Genomic DNA, 19,959 nt, shown 5'->3' with positions numbered 1-19,959 from the left:
TGCACTTTTCGCACCAAAGTACGTTAATCTCTAGGAGACAGAACTCGTCTTCTTCCTGAGCGGTATGACGGCTGCGTGGACGCATAGTGTTTATACTTGCGAACTATTGGTTGTACAGATGAACGTGGTACCTTCAGGCATTTGGAAATTGCTCCCAAGGATGAACCAGACTTGTGGAGGTCGACAATACATTTTGTTTCCTGAGGTCTTGGCTGATTTATTTTGATTTTACCATGATGTCAATCAAAGAGGCACTGAGTTTGAGGGTAGACCTTGAAATACATCCACAGGTACACCTCCAATTGACTCAAATTATGTCAATTACCCTATCAGAAGCTTCTAAAGCCATGACATTTTCTGGAATTTTCCAAGCTAAGCTGTTTGAAGGCAGCTTAGTGTATGTCAACTTAGTGCATGTAAACTTTTGACCCACTGAAATTGTGATACAGTGAATTATAAGTGAAATAATCTGTCTGTAAACAATTGTTGGAAAAATTACTTGTGTCATGCACAAAGTAGATGTCCTAACAGACTTGACAAAACAATAGTTTGTTAACAAGAAATGTGTGGAGTGGTTGAAAAATGAGTTTTAATTACTCCAGCCTAAGTGTATGTAAACTTCCGACTTCAACTGTATGCATGCACTGTGCATTCGGAAAGTATTCTGATCCCTTGACTTTTTTGTTACCTTTACAGCCTTATTCTAAAATGGATTTAACACAATATCCCATAATGACAAAGCAAACACCGGTTTTTAGAAAATTGTTGCAAACTATTAAGAAAAATAAATATCATATTTACATAAATATTCAGACCCATTTACTCTGTACTTTGTTAAAGCATCATTAGCAGCGATCACAGCCTTGAGTCGTCTTGGGTATGACACTACAAGCTAAGCACTGTATTTGGGGAGTTTCTCCCATTCTTCTCAGCAGATCCTCTCAAGCTCTGTCAGGTTGAATGGGGAGCGTTGACGCACAGATATTTTCAGGTCTCTCCAGAGATGTTTGATCGGGTTCACGTTTGGGCTCTTACCACTCAAGGACGATCAGAGCCTTGTCCCGAAGCCACTCCTGCATTGTCTTGGCTGTGTGCTTAGGGTCATTGTCCTGTTGGAAGGTGAACCTTCGCCCCAGTCTGAGGTCCTGAGCAATTTTCAAGATGTCAAGTACGAGCATTGAATCCAGTAGTTAACTGGCTCACGTCATCCTAAAGCGTCTCATCTCATTGTAAACCCAAGATCCTCAAATTAGCACTCAGTGCTATGAGATGTTTACGCCATATGAGATGTTTACGCCATATTTAACAAGATGGCAGCATCACGACACTTCCCAGTATTAATAAGCCATTCGTTGGGATCCATTCAAAACTGACAATCTGTTTTTACTTCAATGGCTTCAACTAACTAGCGTCAGAATGACTTCATCAGTTTGGCCTATTAGCCTAAATCAATAAGGCCTGGTCTAACAAATCCACACAAACTGCTAGCAGACCAGGCTTGACTAGTCCTCAACTAACACACCTGAAGAAACTCTACAGGTTTTTTGCAACAGTAGACAAAGTGAAAACACAATAGGCTTTAATTTGCAGGCCATAGGCTATCCTTCAGACAATTCTGTAATTGTACAGTGCTTGTGTGGAAATGCCATAGGGACTGACTGGCATTTGGTTAAAGCTGCAATATATGTCACTTTTCTGGGCGACCTGACCAAATTCACATAGAAACATATGTTGTAGATCTGTCATTCTAATTGAAATCAAGTATAAGAAGCGGTAGATATATTCTATACGCACCATTTCTATGCTTTCCGTCCTTAAATTTTGTTTTTTGCGTCTTTTACTTTCGTTTTTGTACAGCAGCTTCAAACATCTGAAAACACTATATTTTTGGTTATGGAAAATATAGTTCACAGCGGTTTAGATGGTACACTAATTCTCTACACTAAACTGTCTTATTTTGTCGCAAACTGAAATTAGGCCGACTATTAGAATTTTAGTAACTAGGAGATGGCGGAGCGATTTCTGCATTGTACAACTTTAACCCATAGTTATGATTGCAAATGAGCAGGCTGGAAAGTCAGTTTGCGCCATCACAATTTTGCCAAGCATAACAAAAGGTTTTGTTCCATCGATCCCAGTAATCCTAGCCAGCGACATTACCAAAATAATCCCACATTAAACTGTAAACAAAGCTACTTCTCATTCTAGAGGGCACTCAATCTTATTGATTCATTCAGCTGCCCGATTCCTCTCTCACAGTATCTTCAGGGCGTCTAACTTAAAAAAAAATAAAAAAAATTGAAAAACACTTTCATTCATCACATCAGCCTAAGGAACAAAAGCTTCAATCCTGCTTATTATGGATAAACTGTACTCGCTGGGGAGCGCAGGACAAGAGTTACTGCCACAGTGATGTGTAATCAAAAAGGAACATGTGTCTGAAATTCTTTATAGGCCCTCGTGTAATCAAGGGGAGAAATACAGTCCAATGCTCAAAACATTTGCCTTTCCTCCACCCTCCAGAGACAATAAGCCTGGACATCAAATTGGCACACGATAGAAAATTCCTAGAGAAAAGGTTTTGATGACATTTAAGTACCAGAGACACAGAGGTTAACTGTGGACAGGTTATGTGGTCTGTCAATCAAAAATTAAGAATGCTGTGGTGAACTGTGACTTCCGGTGTTAACCACAGACCAGAATGACGTTGGAGGGCCTAGGCTTACATCCTCACCCACCTGCCAGCCATCACGGAACGTTCCAGAAGGTGCTGGCTTGGCTATGGAACCAGAGCCGTGTGACATTCAATACAAGGACCGTAACTGATGAGACTGCAAGCCTAAAGCTGCAGCTGAGACACTGCAAGCCTAAAGCTGCAGCTGAGACACTGCAAGCCTGTCAGCGGTGTCCTGACTCCTGTCACAGGTCTGCACTCTTCCGTTTTCTCTCCCTCTCCCTTCTTTCCTCAACGCTGAGTTCTTACTGGCTGTCACTCTGCTGTCAGACGCAGGGTCAGAAGGCCGGTCAGAAGAAAGAACACTAAGCATTTTCCACAAGTTAATAGGGTAGCCAGCCAAATAGAAAAAGTAGCCAGCTAGGCACCCTCGGGACCGTGGGGGGGGGGGGTTGTGGGAGGTTGTCCCCCTAGGTTACATTTGTTTTTCTGAAATGAGCTCTATTTTGGTGGCCTCTGATTCATCATAATGCCTTGATTACATCCGAAATACACAGCAAAATGATTTGATACTTTATTCACTTTACCCCACAGATTAGAAAAATGTGTTTACAATTTAAAATGTATGAATTCAGTGTATTGTTAGTTGTTTGGGATATTGTCTAGGCCTATATGATCTGGACTATTTTCTAAGTAAGAGAGCATTTAAAAAAAAAAAATAATTATTATATTAACCTATCTAGTTAAAGGTTAGATAAAAAATAGAGATTAAAGTGTTAGAGTTTTACTGCAAGATATTAACTGCCACAATGATGTTTGTTCTTCAAATTATGCATTTTATTAAAACAAATGATTTAATAGCCCACCTTATCTTGAAAAATAAATTAAAGAGCAATTTATGAAAAAAAATACATTTTCATTCAAAACCCAATGTTTTAGGTTTCGTTACAGTGAAACACGTCAATTCGGAACTTCATTTAGACAATTTGATGCAAGAAGTTATTTTGGTGTTTTAACAGTAAATGTAGCTCTCTGGCCCCTAGCGGTTCGACTCTACCATTGAAATAGTGCCTCTACATAATTTCAAAGTTTGCTATGAAACTCCCTTCTAGATGTACTGAGCGGTACCTCCTCGAGGCCTACTATAAAAGCAGGTGACTTATTTGGCAATGGCTGTTGGTATGTACCAATATGTGTTTTTGCGTGATGCTTCCTTGACTAGACTGCTGACATTACACAACATTAAAAAAAAGGGCAGTAAAGGCACACATTTCCACATAGGACCGGATTTCAACGTTTTTGCTTACCGTTTCATACACATCTATGTGCTTTTACAAAGAAAGAAAACATGTAGGCTATGAGGATTATACGTTGATATTGGTAGCCATCTTAACAAGAAAAAGATAACAACGGTGTTCGTGTCAAATTGTTGTATTTTTTACCCAACCTCTATAACTGATTGGTGACTCAGTCCACTAAAGACAGTTGGTTCATAGTTCAATTGTTGTAAATTCTAATCCCATGCGGGTTTTTATTTTATTTACAAGATTCATCCCATGCCCACACACTTTAAATCTGAAAAGGTGAAAGCATACCTGTGAGAGGGGCCACCCTGTCAGTAGTCGTAGGTTTTTAATACAGCACTCAAGACCAATCTGAGTTCATTTGACCATTGGGAAAAAAAGAGCTACTGAGTAAATACTGCACTGTGGGTTGGATTGAATTGAGCCCCTACCTCTTCATTTTCAAGGTGATAATTGCATTTTTCTTCCCAACACAATACCGCAATAAATTTGAGTCCACAGTTCAAAGATCTTCTTTGCTTTTTATTGCACACCGTTGGAAGGATTTGAACTTACATCGCAAGGGGTAATATATGTCAGGTAATCTGTACCCGACAGCCGGCGCTAATGGAAAACACTGCACTTTTAATTTAATTCCCTCTGTGGTGAGGCGTACAGCCAGCCTTCAAAACACAACTCTATTTAAATGACTTAACAGAGAGATAACCAAGTGGAGGAGGAACCCAGAAATCCCCTGGTTATGCTTAAATAGGCAGTAAGACAGTCAAGATGGTAGATTAGTTTACAAATTATACTAATACCAAGCAAAGTCATGAATGATCGTAATATCTTAGCATTACCAGCAGTGGTTGAAAGGGTTCATCCATGACGGCTTCGATAGTTGAACAAACAGTATCAGACATTTAAAAAGACCTCAAAAATGTGCATTTTGAATCAACACATAGTCACCTCAGTAGGAGGACCATTCAGGGTTTCCGTTACCCGCTAATAGACGTTTTTTGGGAGATTTTAAAAACAATTTTTTTAAATACAACTGACACTTGCCAATTGTCTGGGAGAAGAAATACAAATCCAATTGCAAAACAATGCTTTTTTTAAATCCCATTCATTGAAGGAAATGCATTTGACCGGTCAATAGGTTAATAAGCCTAATTTAGTGGAATTAAATTGGCGCTTGCGTTTTCATTAGTCGTTAATGTTTATCACACGCGCAAAGCATACAGCTACAGAGCTTATGAGAGGAAAATCTGTCAGCCAGCGCGAGAGCTGCTGCTTCAGCTTCTTAAACAGCTCAATTCCTGCTGGAGTGAAATGTGCTTTTATAAGCTCAATCACTGCGTAACAAATTCTAAATGCAATCAATGTGTTAAAAGCCTTTTTTTTGGCCACGATTAAAAATAACGATTACATTTTTTTTTTTTTTTTAAACGTCCTTCCTCAAATGGTAATTGACGCGCGCTTCCCATTCAAGAGCCTATACGCAACAGTAAGTAGGCTTCAGCTTTGTCACAAACCACTTTGAAAAGAGCTGGAGGCAGTATGCATTTTTACTTCATATTATGAGACATGTCTTACCTTGCTTCAAAGTCAAATTCGACCATACAAACGTGGAGGCAATTATTTTATAAAGACTTCCATATGCCATTGAAACCAGTCTTATTCTCTCATGTCAGTGGTTTTCTACAATCAACTTTCTTTCATTGTCCAGTAGCCAAAGGCACATTCCTAGTTATATTAGCAACCCATGCTAGTTGTATCATCTTTAGATCTCCCCTCTTAACATTTCTAATGGATATTTCCATCTCCGTCACATGAAACCGCTCGCATGTGCGGTGTGATTTTGACAACAGTGTTTTGCTGCTTATTGCATTACGGGAACGAACATTCGCGTGTAGCCTACTGCCTTGTGCGCTAATGTGAAGAAATAATAGTTTAACATTTTAAGCTAAACGTTCAGATCTGTTGCAACAGCTTCATTGCTTTATAAAGTTGTTTTTAGGCCTAAATTTCAGATCTACGGTCCCACAACTGTCCCAGAGTGAATTTGGAAATAGGCAATTTCTTTCTCGCACAGAACAGCAAGTTGACCCATAAAATAGATACACTTTTCTACTATGGGGGGATAGTAGATTGACATAGGCTAGTGATTGATGTTCGTTACTCCTTTTGTTGGCGGAGGAAAAAAGTAAACGTGGCAGTTATAACATTTTCAAAGTGTGCGTCGGAATTCGGTAAGAAGGACGCAGGTCGTATTGCATCATCAAGCTCCGTTTAGATGAATAACCATAAATCTAAAATGTGTTTTCTGTTATTCTGAGCACTGTGGGTGGACGGACTAATCAGGTTACACACCCAATGCATATAGGTCTGGTAAATTTCTCAAAATGTCTGTTCAATTTAAAATGCTACTGGTCAAAATGTCCGGTGCCACATTTTCCCCTAACGGAATCCCTGGTACCATTATGTATTCAGAAACACCCAGTCATTTTCTCAGTAGTAGTACAATTATGCATTCTGAAAGTAGGACTCTGAATACCCTCCAAGGCACTCAAGAAAGTTCTGTTAGGGACTCGGAATACCCTCCAAGGCACTCAAGAAGGTTCTGTTAGGGACTCGGAATACCCTCCAAGGCACTCAAGAAGGTTCTGTTAGGGACTCGGAATACCCTCCAAGGCACTCAAGAAGGTTCTGTTAGGGACTCTGAATACCCTCCAAGGCACTCAAGAAGGTTCTGTTAGGGACTCTGAATACCCTCCAAGGCACTCAAGAAGGTTCTGTTAGGGACTCTGAATACCCTCCAAGGCACCCAAGAAGGTTCTGTTAGGGACTCTGAATACCCTCCAAGGCACCCAAGAAGGTTCTGTTAGAGACTCTGAATACCCTCCAAGGCACTCAAGAAGGTTCTGTTAGGGACTCGGAATACCCTCCAAGGCAATCAAGAAGGTTCTGTTAGGGACTCGGAATACCCTCCAAGGCACTCAATAAGGTTCTGTTAGGGACTCTGAATACCCTCCAAGGCACTCAAGAAGGTTATGTTAGGGACTCTGAATACCCTCCAAGGCACCCAAGAAGGTTCTGTTAGGGACTCTGAATACCCTCCAAGGCACTCAAGAAGGTTCTGTTAGGGACTCTGAATACCCTCCAAGGCACTCAAGAAGGTTCTGTTAGGGACTCTGAATACCCTCCAAGGCACTCAATAAGGTTCTGTTAGGGACTCTGAATACCCTCCAAGGCACTCAAGAAGGTTATGTTAGGGACTCTGAATACCCTCCAAGGCACCCAAGAAGGTTCTGTTAGGGACTCTGAATACCCTCCAAGGCACTCAATAAGGTTCTGTTAGGGACTCTGAATACCCTCCAAGGCACTCAAGAAGGTTATGTTAGGGACTCTGAATACCCTCCAAGGCACTCAAGAAGGTTCTGTTAGGGACTCGGAATACCCTCCAAGGCACTCAAGAAGGTTCTGTTAGGGACTCGGAATACCCTCCAAGGCACTCAAGAAGGTTCTGTTAGGGACTCTGAATACCCTCCAAGGCACCCAAGAAGGTTCTGTTAGAGACTCTGAATACCCTCCAAGGCACTCAAGAAGGTTCTGTTAGGGACTCTGAATAGATGGAAAGAAGCGCTTCATTAGGGCAGATTTATTCAAAGGCTGTTCTTATGGTGGTTGTTCCAGGAGCTCAACACCACTTGTTTGGCAAACTATTTTAAATGTGTAGCCAACATTTTGTCAGGAGCTGTATTATGCAAAGGGATGTGCAAGGAATATAAACCATCATAGACAGCCCTAACCTCATATTGCAAGGTTAACAATGCAATTGATTTTCACAAGATGTTTTGCAATTGATCAAAGCTTCTAAGCTCAGGGTCATACAGACCAGCATTGCTAAGGCAAGAGAGACTAAAATACTGGGCTAGTTAAAACAGGAAATAGGTTTCAGACACCAAGACAAACGCTCCTGACTGTCACAGTGTACCCTGTTTTTGGTAAGCTATTGGGTGCATACACTTCATGATACTAGGTAGGCCATCATTGTAAATATTTGTTCTTAACGGACTTGCCTACTTATATAAAGGTTAAAAAAATTCATCTTTAAAAAAATTGAATTAGAAAAATTTTAAAAAACTGGCTAGTGTTTCTCCTCTCGTCTCGTCTCGTCTCTCCTGACATCAGCTGTTAAAATGTGAACTAGGCTTACTTTTACTCTACTGCTTATTGGGTAAAAGTCTGTCGATTTGAAAATTAAGTTCATTGACGGTCTCCATCCATAAAAATTGGCAGTTACGATATTATACAATTACCATGCCACAGCCATGATGACAAACTAGCCTAGCTTAAGCCTGGTAAAACCAATATGAACATGACAACTTAAGCCCGTCCATCACTACACGCCTTTCCCCCAAATCCCCCAAATCTCTGAGCGTCTCACATTAAACAACCATCTTTGCTGTATTTTTGGGGGGGGGGTCACACACTACAAGGTTCTTCACTTGGTCGTGAGGATTCTCCATACCACGCTGTCTCACCCAAACAATTATGTGATAAGATTTATCGTAGGTTTTCTGAAAAGGTTTTCAAATCAGACATTCACACACACTTGCCATACAGAGTTGAAATATCTAGCCAAAATGTTTAGTTGTATAACACTGCTTGTGAACTTCCGAGCTGTGACGATTTGACTAGTACAAAACGCACGCTAGCGGTAGTCATCACACATTCTGGGTGATATGAAACAACATCTCACTGGCTTCTCCTCTGGCGAGCGCGCGCATTGGCTATTCCTGATCACCATTCTCAAAAACGTGTCGTTGCACATCTCACACTACAAGAGCATCGAAGACTGTGCCGATAAAATCAAACATGTTTGGTAAAAATAAATTAATCAGGACGTCTGGGACTGTTCAAAGACGAGATATTTTCCCTCAGATTACATCTCTGACCTGCTCACATTAAATGAGTGTCGGTGACGGCTGTGCCCCGAGGAGGCACCGATATGGATCATTTGTCTCCGATCTCAAAAACTAGTCTGGGACAGCTAAATCAAAAAATTCAAAATGTCTGTGATGTAGAATCTTACCATCACCTTTTAATGGGCATAAGAACCCAGGCTAACTGAAACCAGGCTAACTGAAACCAGGCTAACTGAAACCAGGCTAAATGAAATAGGCCTACCATATATCATGAACAAATGCATAGCCAAATGACGACACATAGCTAGACGTACCTGTCCTCTACAGGCTACTGCTCAAAAGGCTCACCTTTCTTTCTAGCTCAGATATGAGAAACATTTCACAGCCTAGCACACACCACAACACATCATGAACCGTTCTACATTATGCTGAACACATTAGGAAAAAATCATGTCATGATTATGCCGCAAGCTTTACTAGCTCGGCTCGTTGCTCTTTCAGGGATCTCCGGCTGTCCCCTGCTGAAGCACATAAATCCTATCTGGTTTGTCATCAGTTGGTGTGCATCCAATGGGTCATTTAAGTGCAACCGATCCTGTATAGGAATACTGTCCGTATCACAGTTTAGTCTACACTACCAACGACGTGTAGAGGCACTCACACTACACCTAACACTGCTCACGATGTCCATGTAGTAGCATGGGGGTGGGTTAAAAGAGCAATGTTCCAATCAATATCAAAATTATCCAATAACTGCAGTTCACTCAGCAACCAATCAGGTCTTTTGATAATGTGACTGATGTAGGCTAATGATTGTTCTTTCAAAAAAGAGAAACGGTTAAGGGGACCAACATTCTACATCACGTGTGAAAAAATTGAGCCAATAAGAAACCTTCCTTCCTACCATTTGTTTGGGACAAAACAAATGCAGAGTTTAGTTAATCTAATCATGGAAATGTAGGATCAGACGGCCGCTAATAGCGGTTACTTTTTTATTGAGTTATATTTCAGTCACTTCAAACCATAGAGCAGAACGAAATAGCGTCAAAAAAATACTGTGCGACTGAATTGCAATAGACTGTCATATCCTCAAATTAAAAAAATAACCACTGGCTATTGATCATATGTCGGGGTTGTGAACATTTTCTGATATTAAAATTGAGTCGTGGCCCCCCCAAAAAGTTTCGGAACACCTGGTTTAGGATATTTAGCCTAATGAGTCAAAGCCTCAAACTTTTTCTATGCATATCAGAGTTAAGGTTAGCCAATGGAATGGGGGGGGGGGGGGGGGGGGGGGGGGTTAGGCTACAGGCCTAAGTCAGGACTGAACGTTCTCATTATTAGATCATGTGACGTCTCATTTCAATAGTTCCCCTTTTGTAGCCTACATGGGATTTACCAACAACTATAGACCTAGGTGACCTCAGTACACAAAATGGCCCTCTTCTTCTAGACAACAATCCTTAGTATTGAAGAGCCTTGATTTGTTTTCTCCCTCATTCTTTTTATTGGTGAGAAAAGGTTTTGGAGCTGGGAGGCCAATGGACGTATTGAGCTGCAAAACTGATGTTGCACCACAACTTTTTATTTAAATGACTACCCATAATGCCTAATGTCTCTGAGCGTAACTATTAATGTTTAAATGGCAAATGCAATAAAATGAAAACGGTAGGCCCGGTACTAAAAATAAACCACAGTCCCACGGGCCATTAGCATGCAATGTAATTCACGGCCGTCATAGCAAGTAGATGACTTTGATGGCTGTTAGCGTTAGACGAGGCCTACATTCTGTCATGCAACCACTGCTTTAAAATACTCACTGGGGATGCCCTAGGGATGTCGTACTTGTCAAAGTCTTTGTAAATGTAAAGGTCCTCAAAATGGCATTGTTCATCCTCTATCGTAAGGTGTTAAAAAGGAACCCTAACTCCTTGAGAAAATGTATTTGAGTGCCATCCAGTTTGTCAGCCTATCAGTTCACATTTCTTTGAATTAATAAAAAGTTGTTGTTTTTTCCATATGTAAAACAATCCCCCAAAAAAGCCTGAGGTCAAATTATAATATAACTTTCCACATAGCCTCCGGAGGATTAAATGAATCAATTTCCAACAGAAAAAAATTGTAGTCCTTGGTTACACCAATACTATCATTCTCATTGTAAATTCAATTGGTTGTGATTAATGATGGGAGATACGAGCCTGGGGTTGCTGTCATTCCAAAAGGTTAGTGGCTCGCTCTCTGGCCTACCTCTCTGGATGAGGGCCAACAGATGTGCAGTGAGATCGGGCAATTTCCTTTTTACTCCCGACAACATATCTCCTCTCCCATAGGCCACCTGGGTCTCAGCCAATAGGCTGCATGATAACAAGTGAAAAAGGGAGTGAGACTTAGCTGACCTTTATACTAACGTCACCTAGCGAAGGATATCAGCGACCTTGTGACGCACCAATGGAGTGATTTAACCCAGATCATAGGTCTCAACTAAGATAAATGAGGGCATGAATTGGCAACAACAATGAAAAAACACTGTCACAAAAAAACAGGATAACAGCAAAATGTAGAAGGTTTTACAGACCGATGAAACCGCAGGGTGTAATCTTCAACAACGACTCCATAACTTGCCCAAGGCCCCGCTAATGTTAGTCATGATATTTTTTGATTCATGCAATCAATGTTGCATGCAATGGTCATGGTCTAGTCACATGAAAATACATGCCTAAAGGATTTGCCTAACTGGATATGAGCCACTTCAGAATGTAGAATAGGCCTCTCTCTGGTCTGGAAGGTGAACAAACATTACGCTATGTTAACGAATCGCTGCTATCGCGATGGTTATGTTTGTCAGTGAGAAGTGTTTAGGCCTATTGAAAGAGCACAGCACAAAATATAGGCAATAGGGTCACTACTTTGATAAACGTCTAGTCTTCAACGTTTCTCTGAAAATGGTTAACAGCCAGACTAGGAGTCTACGGAAATACTCCTTAAATACTTTGAAATCTTTTCATCTTAGGGCCCACAGGTAAAAGGGTCACGGTTCAGCGCTGAGAATAAAGACTGCTTTCACTTTTTAGGATGGATACGCTGGAGAATATATTTGTACAATGACAGAAATAGGCATAAAAGGGATTGGTGTTTCTCTTTTCACTGATGAAAATCTCTGGGGACGACAATAAATAAGCTAATATCCATTGTGCAAGAAGAATATTGAGGAAATGGTGTAGAACTCACGTTCTTCCTTAGCCCTCAGCCTAGACGCTTGTTATATTCTCCAGCCAAACAGGAAAGTAGCAGCAACACCTCAACAATGAGAGGCGTGAGTGGGCGGTAATCACACGCCACGGCAAAACAAATAGACAATAAGCAAGTAAGCAAACATCTGCCTTTGCCTTAGGGTTGGGCGATATGCCCAAAATATCATATATGGTATTTTTCACATTTTTGACAGTATTTTAAGTTTTTGATTAATAAAAGTTGTACATTTGCTTTATGAGTAGTGAGTAATCCTAGGGTGGCAAAACATATATTCTAAGTGATTTCAATGGGTCTTTCTCCATTCTGATTGGTTTAAATTAGAGGTCGAACGATTATGATTTTTCAACGCTGATACCGATACCGATTATTGGAGGACCCCAAAAAAAGCCGATACCGATTAAATCGGCCGATTTGTTTTTGCAATGTATTTGTAATAATGACAATTACAACAATACCGAATGAACACTTATTTTAACTTAATATAATACATCAATAAAATCAATTTAGCCTCAAGTATATAATGAAACATGTTCAATTTGGTTTAAATAATGCAAAAACAAAGTGTTGGAGAAGAAAGTAAAAGTGCAACATGTGCCATGTAAGAAAGCTAACGTTTCAGTTCCTTGCTCAGAACATGAGAACATATGAAAGCTGGTTGTTCCTTTTAACATGAGTCTTCAATATTCCCAGGTAAGGAGTTTTAGGTTGTAGTTATTATAGGTCCTATAATGCCATTTCTCTCTGTACTATTTGTATTTCATTCACCTTTGACTATTGGATGTTCTTATAGGCACTTTAGTATTGCCAGTGTAACAGTATAGCTTCTGTCCCTCTCCTCGCTCCTCCCTGGGCTCAAACCAGCAACACAACGACAACAGCCACCATCGAAGCAGCGTTACCCATGCAGAGCAAGGGGAACAACTACTAGAAGGCTCAGAGCGAGTGATGTTTGAAACGCTATTAGCGTGCGCTAACTAGCTAGCCATTTCACTTTGGTTACACCAGCCTCATCTCGGGAGTTGATAGGCTTGAAGTCATAAACAGCGCAATGCTTGACGCACAACGAAGAGCTGCTGGCAAAACGCACGAAAGTGCTGTTTGAATTAATGTTTACGCGCCTGCTTCTGCCTACCACCGCTCAGTCAGATACTTAGATACTTGTATGCTCAGTGAGATTATATGCAACGCAGGACACGCTAGATAATATCTAGTAATATCATCAACCAACTAGTTGACTATCAACTAGTGATTATGATTGATTGTCTTTTATAAGATAAGTTTAATGCTAGCTAGCAACTTACCTTGGCTTACTGTATTCGCGTAACAGGCAACGAGAGAGAGGCAGGTCGTTATTGTGTTGGACTAGTTAACTGTAAGGTTGCAAGATTGGATCCCCCGAGCTGACAAGGTGGAAAAACTGTCCTTCTGCCCCTGAACGAGGCAGTTAACCCACCGTTCCGTCATTGAAAATAAGAATGTGTTCTTAACTGACTTGCCTAGTTAAATAAAAGGAATAAAAAAATATATATATAAAAATAAAAATCGGCGCCCAAAAATACCGATTTCCGATTGTTATGAAAACTTGAAATCGGCCCTAATTAAATCGGCCATTCCGATTAATTGGTCGACCTCTAAACCAAATGTTGCAATTGAGATTTAGATCAAAACTGGGTAAGAAACAAAGTGTTGGTCAGTCTTTCCTAGGGGACCCTATAATCTTTGGCTACATTCAAATCTTTATTGATATAGCCAACATATTCATGCTTCGCCTATTTCCTCTTTGATTTAGAAGATACTCTTGCACAAACAACATGCCGATTTAAGCCTCCACAGTAATGGTATCAGGCTGTAGTAGCTAGCTACGTTTGCTCTGACTCAGTACCTTTATTAGCTAGTTAGCTAGCCAGCTAACTAACGATTAGCATTAGTGGCTAATACAATTTAGCTTAATTTTCTAAGAAAATACAAACCAGCTGTTTGCAGATGTAATAAACAAACTAATATCGTAATTATAGGACGCTTGTGGATTTATGTTAAGATCAAAGTGGAAAAAACATTGTCATCAACAGTGTTGCATGTGCTGCATTGACCTTGCAGACTGAATGCAAGTGTCTCGTGGTCAAGCAACAACAAACGCACTCCTTTGACAGGGGGTGGGACTAGGTCTGTGTGGAAAGCAGCATGGAGGGGGGGGGGGAAGGGAGAGAGAGAGAGAGAGAACTAATTATTATTATTTTTTTAAATGGACATTATACACTACACGGCGTATCACATTTAACAAATCAAACACCGTTATAGAAGGTAAAGTAAAAACCCAAACCGGTATATAGTAAAATACGGTATACCACCCAGGCCTGCTTTGCCTTGACTCCACTTAGCACAGATTAACCAGGGGGATAGCAGGGTGAGATGGGGTGTCTGTCAATAACACAGCAAGCTTAGAAAGATTCCACTACATAGAGACATGACTACATGGAACTCAATTCCACATCAGGTAACAGATGCAAGCAGTCTATATAAATCTATATACATAGATTTTGTTTTGTAGATATGTGGTAGTGGAGTAGGGGCCTGAGGGCACACAGCCTTATGAATTCTGTCATGAATGTATTGTAATGTTTTTAAAATTGTATAACTGCCTTAATTTTGCCAGACCCCAGGAAGAGTAGCTGCTTCCTTATACGTCAACAAAAGAATGTTTCCGGAATGCTCATCTTACTGGTTTTTAACTAGAGAAAATAATTTGTTTATATCTGAGATGGTGGGTGTCATGGCTTACTGAAATGACATTGAACGACCCTCGTGACTTAAACAATGTTTAGATTTTGTGACTTGGGTATAGAACATAAACTTACTTGGTTCTTCATGTCGGAATTTATCTTAAAACCTTTAGAAATTATTTCATTTAATTTTGTGTCATGCCGTTGAGGGCAACTAGGTGTACTGGATGCTGTATACACTTTATCCCATGATCAGAACCAGCTACAGGATGTAACATGGAGACCGTAACAAGCCTGTTTGAAGTTCCTCAAGTTGCAGCAGGGAGACAATGCACCAAGAGAGTAAACAAAACATTCTACTTGATACACAGTAATGCGCCATTTGGCAGACTTTTTATACATTTTTTATCCAAAGCGACTTAAGAGGTTTGCATGCATAAATTTTACATTAAGGGTGGTCCCGGGAATTCAAACCTGCTTTCCTGCCAACTGAGCCACAGAGGACCGTGTGAGCCACAGAGGACCGTGCTGAGCCACAGAGGACCGTGCTGAGCCACAGAGGACCGTGCTGAGCCACAGAGGACCGTGCTGAGCCACAGAGGACCGTGCTGAGCCACAGAGGACCGTGCTCAGCCACAGAGGACCGTGCTCAGCCACCTGAGCCACAGAGGACCGTGCTCAGCCACAGAGGACCGTGCTCAGCCACAGAGGACCATGCTCAGCCAACTGAGCCACAGAGGACCGTGCTCAGCCACAGAGGACCGTGCTCAGCCAACTGAGCCACAGAGGACCGTGCTCAGCCACAGAGGACCGTGCTCAGCCACAGAGGACCGTGCTCAGCCACAGAGGACCGTGCTCAGCCACAGAGGACCGTGCTCAGCCAACTGAGCTACAGAGGACTGTGCTGAGCTACAGAGAACCATAGACATTACTGTAACAATCCAGAGGAGACAAGAGTCTAGAACACAGGTCTCCAAGATCAAGGGCTGCGGACGTAACCATTAGTCCAAGAAAAAAAGTAATCTACCTTGGGGGAGCAGTTAAATAGTCTAATCAAAATGGCAGGTTTGTTTACACCAAACGGGAAGTACGTCAACACACTTTGACTTTCTTTTAAAGCAAATTCACACGCCTGCCTGTGGCTTCGATGACCATACCAGGTAATCCGACTTCTAACACCACTGTAGCAATTGGGGGGGGGGGGGGGGGGGTGCAAGGTCCCCAAAGTGGGGATCAACCTCAGGTCACCAGGACCAAGGAACAGCAACCATAACCACTGTTAAAATAAATCTAGCCTCCTTGGTAGACTGGCTATTATGAACGGCAGTTTTGAATGGGGGATACCTAGTCAGTTGTCCAACTGAATGTATTCAACTGAAACGTGTCTTCCACATTTAACCCAACCCCTCTGAATCAGAGAGGTGTGTCTTCCACATTTAACCCAACCCCTCTGAATCAGAGAGGTGTGTCTTCCACGTTTAACCCAACCCCTCTGAATCAGAGAGGTGTGTCTTCCACGTTTAACCCAACCCCTCTGAATCAGAGAGGTGCAGGGGGCTGCCTTAAATCGACATCTTCGGCGCCCGGGGAACGGTGGGTTAACTGCCTTGTTCAGGGGCAGAATGACTGATTTTTACCTTGTCAGCTTGGGGATTCGATACAGCGACCTTTCGGTTACTGGCCCAAAGCTCTAACCACTAGGCTACCATAACCATTAATGTCTTGCAATCTTAACACAAAAGAAATATAGATTGAATAAATGTTTATGGTAGACCTGTGATTTCACCACGCCTCTTTGACTTGAGTCATTCAATCAAGGAGCATGTCGAGTAGTCTGGGATACCTTTATAGTGTCAGGTAAGATGGCTCCCCCTGGCAAATACTGTGAAATACAGGACCAGTCAAAAGGTTTTTTTAGTGGGTTGGCTCAGCCTTGGCAAAGAACATGCTGATATCACTGTTATTACGTGTACCAAAACATACAGTACCAGTCAAAAGTTGACACACCAAATCTTTCAAGGGTTTTTCTTTATTTTCACTCTTTTCTACATTGTAGAAACTATGAAATAACACATGGAATCATGTAGTAACCCCCAAAAAAGTGTTAAACAAAGTATATATTTTATATATTGTTTTTAAAGTAGCCAATATTTTATATTTGAGATTCTTCAAAGTAGCCACTTTGCCTTAATGACAGCTTTGCACACTTGGCATTCTCTCCACCAGCTTCATGAGATAGTCACCTGGAATGCATTTCAATGAACAGGTGTACATTGTTAAAAGTTCATTTGTGGAATTTATTTCCTTTATGCATTTGAGCCAATCAGTTGTGTTTTGATAAGGTAGGGGTGGTATACAGAAGATAGCCCTATTTGGTAAAAGACCAAGTTCATATTATGGCAAGAACAGCTCAAATAAGCAAAGAGAAACGACAGTCCATCATTACTTTAAGACATGAAGGTCAATCTGGAAAATTTCAATAACTTTTAAAGTTTCTTCAAGTGCAGTCGCAAAAACCATCAAGCCCTATGATGAAACTGGCTCTCAAGAGTACCGCCACAGGAAAGGAAGACCCAGAGGTACCTCTGCTGCAGAGAACAAGTTCATTAGAGTTATCAGCCTCAGAAATTGCAGACCAAATACATGCTTCAGAGAGTAACAGAGTTCAAGTAACAGACATCTCAAAATCAACTGTTCAGAGGAGACTGTGTGAATCAGGCCTTCATGGTCGAATTGCTGTAAAGAAACCACTACTAAAGGACACCAATAAGAAGAGACTTGCTTGGGCCAAGGAACACGAGCAATGGACATTAGACCGGTGGAAATCTGTATTTTGGTCTGATGAGTCCAAATTTGGGATTTTTGGTTACAACCGCTGTGTCTTTGTGAGACGCAGAGTATGTGAACAGATGATCTCTGCATGTGTGGTTCCCACCATGAAGCATGGAGGTGGTGGTGTGGGGGTGCTTTCCTGGTGACACTGTCAGTGATTTATTTAGAATTCAAGGCACGCTTAACCAGCATGGTACCACAGTATTCTGCAGAGATACGACATCCCATCTGATTTTCGCTTAGTGGGACTATCATTTGTTTTCAACAGGACAATGACCCAAAACACACCTCCAGGCTGTGTAAGGGCTACTTGTGACCAAGGAGAGTGACGGAGTACTGCATCAGATGACCTGGCCTCCACAATCACCGGACCTCAACCCAATTGAGATGGTTTGGGATGATTTGGACAGCAGAGTGAAGGAAAAGCAGCCAACAAGTGCTCAGTATATGTGGGAACTCCTTCAAGACTGTTGGAAAAGCATTCCAGGTGAAGCAGGTTGAGACAATGCAAAGAGTGTGCAAAGCTGTCAAAGGCAAAGGGTGGCTACTTTTAAGAATTTAAAATATATTTTGATTTGTTTAACACTTTGGGTTACTACATGATTCCATGTGTTTTAATTTCACAGTTTTGATGTCTTCACTATTATTCTACAATGTAGAAAATAGTAAAAAATAAAGAAAAACTCGACTGATTAGGTGTCCTAACTTTTGACTGGTACACTTAATAACCGTCATGTCAGCATGTTCTTTGCAAAAGGCTGAGCCAAACTACAAAAAAAAAACACTAGCTTGATTTTTGATAGACACGCTGTTAGCTAACTAATGTAAATTGCTCTGAATAAGACTTGCGCATCTGCGAAATTACTAAAACGTCAAACGTACCTAGCTAACATGTGGATAGCTAGCAATATCTCAAGTCACTTAGGGAAACGCATGACAAGTGTACACAAGCATTGGTATAGAATATATATGTTTTAAATGACTAACGTCAGTAATATAATCAGATATAGTTAAAACACATTTAATATTATAACTTGCTATCTAAACTGCTTGCTAAATGGCCAGTTTCATCCTAGCTGCTACAGTCCTACAATGTCCTCATCGGAGTCCGTGTTGAACATGTATTTAGTGGCTAAACATTATTCCCACAAATGCACACATTACATCAGGGCATTATCCTACTAGGATAATTATATGGCTCGAGAACAGTATTTTAGGACAAGAAGCGAATAACTCATGTCGGGTGATTGTGTGGAAATAGCTGCTCCTCAGACAAAGAGGGGGTTCACCAAAGCAATGCACGAAAGCAGTTGTTAGCCAGAGAAGCTAACTGTTAGCTAGTTAACCAGCGCGCTTTCCAGGTTAGCATTAGCTAACGAAGCTAGCTCATGCGCTTACTAACTAGCAGGCTGGCTAAGTCCCCGTTTTCTAAAGTGTAGAACAAATTCCTTCACTAGTATAAAACTTAATGTTGTTGGCTAACTTACCCTTTTGACAAACCCAATCCAGCGAATGTTTATGTACACTCCATAGATCCTGATAGTAAAGGTAAAAACCACTTTGATGACCCACCCCACCTCCCCCCCAATGTGCAAATATACACAGACAAATCAATCAACGTGCTCCCAAGAAATCCAACGCCAGGGGAAGGGAACGGCTAATTCACTGGACTGCTGCCATCACACGTTGAGATCCCGTTGAAAATCTGTTTAAAGCCCTGGTTGAAAATAAAGCATATCCTTTCTTTGGTCCAAATTGTAAAAATCCAATATTCTGGCAGTTTCCTCACCAGTTTAATTCCTGGATTTGATTTCGTTGAAATCTCTAATATCTTGATGGCTGTTTGGATCGTTCAATGCTGAGGGGAGCGATACAATGTAACCAACAAGCAGAACGAGCCACTTGCAAATTCAGGGACAAAGATCTGCGTGGACTGAACCGCTTGAAGCGGTAGATACAAACATAGAGAATGATAGAGGCCTCTAGTGGCCAAAAGGCTATTCTAGCATGGGCAGCGCCATTGAGGGCTTCCACCACGCTTCCGCAATTTTAAAGTAGTCAAAGTAGTCAACTGGGTGGAGATTCGTATGGGTTGTAGCCTCAATGACGCTGGCCATGCTGTAGCAGACGCTATAAAAGCACTAATAGCAAGATGAGTCCTCTATCTATCTCTATGGGAACACTAGCTGAGAAGAACTGGAACAAGATCATGGAGGGGATTGGGGATGTTTTGTGAATGAGTCTCCTATTTAATTGTTTTATTTTAT

At 41.2% G+C, this 19,959-nt stretch overlaps 1 protein-coding gene across 2 annotated transcripts in view; it reads right to left on the bottom strand.

Annotated features, from left to right (window-relative positions):
• LOC139406369 (zinc finger protein 609-like) overlaps positions 1 to 19,597 on the bottom strand; it is a 195,207-nt gene extending 175,610 nt beyond the window's left edge. Inside the window, exon 1 of one of the 2 annotated variants that reach the window (XM_071148895.1) lies at positions 19,180 to 19,597. The gene's annotated coding sequence lies outside the window, so the exon portion shown is untranslated. The remainder of the gene's footprint in view (positions 1 to 19,179) is intronic. The other variant, XM_071148896.1, reaches the window with a different exon arrangement.
• Positions 19,598 to 19,959: the final 362 nt, after the last annotated feature.

Source organism: Oncorhynchus clarkii, chromosome 4, assembly GCF_045791955.1.
Source record: "Oncorhynchus clarkii lewisi isolate Uvic-CL-2024 chromosome 4, UVic_Ocla_1.0, whole genome shotgun sequence".
NCBI classification, from domain to species: domain Eukaryota; kingdom Metazoa; phylum Chordata; class Actinopteri; order Salmoniformes; family Salmonidae; genus Oncorhynchus; species Oncorhynchus clarkii.
Note: the sequence above shows the minus strand (reverse complement) of the source record. Positions and strands in the feature narration are given on the sequence as shown.